This window comes from Monopterus albus, unplaced genomic scaffold (genome assembly GCF_001952655.1).
Source record: "Monopterus albus unplaced genomic scaffold, M_albus_1.0 scaffold30.1, whole genome shotgun sequence".
Classification (NCBI taxonomy): domain Eukaryota; kingdom Metazoa; phylum Chordata; class Actinopteri; order Synbranchiformes; family Synbranchidae; genus Monopterus; species Monopterus albus.
In genome coordinates this window covers 426,810-429,306 of record NW_018127910.1, presented here as the reverse complement: position 1 = coordinate 429,306, position 2,497 = coordinate 426,810, and positions in this window count along the sequence as shown.

The following is a 2,497-nucleotide window of genomic DNA, read 5'->3' as shown; positions in this document are numbered from 1 at the left end:
GTGTGCGCCATGCGAATGTGTGCGCCATGCGAACTTTACGCAAGCATCTAGGAGAAGTTTACGGAGCCAGACAAGGTCGTGGACCTTTCCAGTATTGCGCTGGTAAATGGTAGACACAGATTTCTACAGTTATTTTTGTATTTATTTATTTTGTTTATGTCGAGGGATGAATGAACCACTATTTCCCAAAGCAATCACAGCCTGCAGGCGCGAGCCTACGTTTACGCGGACGTCACTTTTTTGCCATTCCTGCAAAATAAAGCATTCATCGCGGGACAACCTGTCACAAATGTAGCACAAGTTAACTGTATCGTGCCTTTTTTCAATATGACCTCATTTTGTTGTGCTTACCTTTATCCATTCAGCATGTCATTAGTTGATTTGAATAGCCTATATTGGGGTTTAAGTGTATGATATGTTTGTAAATATTTTATCACAGCTTTTTGATAGCCCATAATGCTTTGACTCTTATTTTTTAGGCTGTTGGTGCAAATCCACCGTAAGCTACTGATTGTCCTACCCTCTGATTTACTTGTATTTTGGTCTTATTTATTTTAGCTGTGTTCCATATATGGCCAGACGTTATTTAAATAAAAATGTTTTCTGTGCACATGCATTTTCCCCCTTTCTTTCCGAACAGACATTTATGCATTTATGGTGACAGGGGAGAATTTGTGTTGCTGTTGCTCCTTTTGCAACGGACCTAAAAACAAAACAGCACATAATTAATATTTATGAGCGCTGCATGATTTTCCCACGTCAAATTGTTTGATTTCCTTAAAATGAAAAAGTCTTAAAAACATTAGCTTAATATCACAGATTTAACCTGTTGAGGTTAAAACTCGTCAGTGGCTCCAGGCTGCACAAACATGTTACGATGGTTTATTTAATAGTTATATTATTTAAAGTATATTTTGGCTGAGGTTTATCAAAGGTCGATGAAAAACACGATAAACGAAAACAAAATTAATACTATTACCCTAGCCGCTGTTGCTTAGCAACCGTATTATTCACAGACAGCAGGAGGTAGCCATTACGGGTTTTACTTGAAATGCTAGCTAACGTTACGCTAATTAAAAGCTATGTCCTAAGTAACAGTATGTTGTTTGCCATTAATTTAGCGTATTAAGGTGCTATAGCAAGCGTGGACAAGTGTTCCAATTCCTCAGCAGTATCGGATGAAGTGCATTGTGTGTTACCCGGTTCCGTCATTAGCCGAGCCGGGGCTCGGGCAGGCAGGGGCAGGCCCAGAGGCCTGTGACAGGGTGAGCTGAGGGGGGAGGCAGCGCAACAACACAACACAACGCCTCTGCATGCGAGATGAGGAAGATGAGCGTGGGTATGAGTGTGCACGAGTTCCTCAGCCTCCGTGGAATCAAAGTGCCGCTTTCCATACGTTTTACGAAGTCAGCCTAAGCAGAGCGCACGAGAGAGAGAGGGAGTCGGTCCAGCCCGGAGGTACAACATCATGGAAACATTTCTCACGTCTCACACGAAGCCTCTGATCTTTAAAGACGAGCACGCTGACCTACATTATTATTTATGGGGCTCACGTAGGACCTGCGGGCTACATGAAAAACACAGGCACACTTCCAAAAAACAAAATGTATTGCAGCCAGGAAAACCTATTTGATTTACATTGGGTTGTTATTGTTTGGGGTTATATTGGGTTATTTATTGTTACATAGATAGATAGATAGATAGATAGATTTTTCACCACTAAGTTCTCATTGATTTTCATAACACGCTTCTCCTTCAAACGAGCCATAAAGTGTGATCGTTTCCTTGTACAAAAAGTAATTAGAACTGTAGCTATATGATGGCGCCTCCTCCCTTGGGGTGACAGGATCAGAGCCCAGGCATGTAGCAGGTGTGCGCCAATACTAACATTACATCCAGACCTATATGACTTCACTGGTCTTCACTGTTGTGCACAAAGTGCAAAAAGCATGCATCATGATAGGCCTGTACTGCATCATCGACTGAACTAACACAGTGGTTTTCCTTTATGTGTGGTCTCAGCCTATACACCAGCTGTGAAGTAATCAGCTCAGATTCCTAGAGAATACTTTAGGACATTATTTTTAGAATATTTATCAATTTGTTCTTTATAAAAGGGGATTTCTGGGTGTTCTCTGTTGCTCCATGTGATTTCATTCATGTGTTAGAGCTGTTGTGGTTTATACTTTTTGCATTTCTCTAGGCAACTTGTAAATGCCATACCCCCCTATCCTAATTTATACCCTGATCTGTAATTTTATCCACATTTGCTCTGGTTTGAGCATTCTGGCTTTCAAATCTGAAAGCCTGCAATTACTATATAATTCTTCGCAATTTCAGATGTCCTAATATGGGGTGTAATTTTTACACAAGACAATTTCCCGCTATTTCAAGCATCAACATTGTCAAAGTTGTATGTACATAATAAATGGGAATATCAATGCATAGTTTTTAGCCTAACATCTTGACTCGACGATAATTATATCCGTGTGGAGCC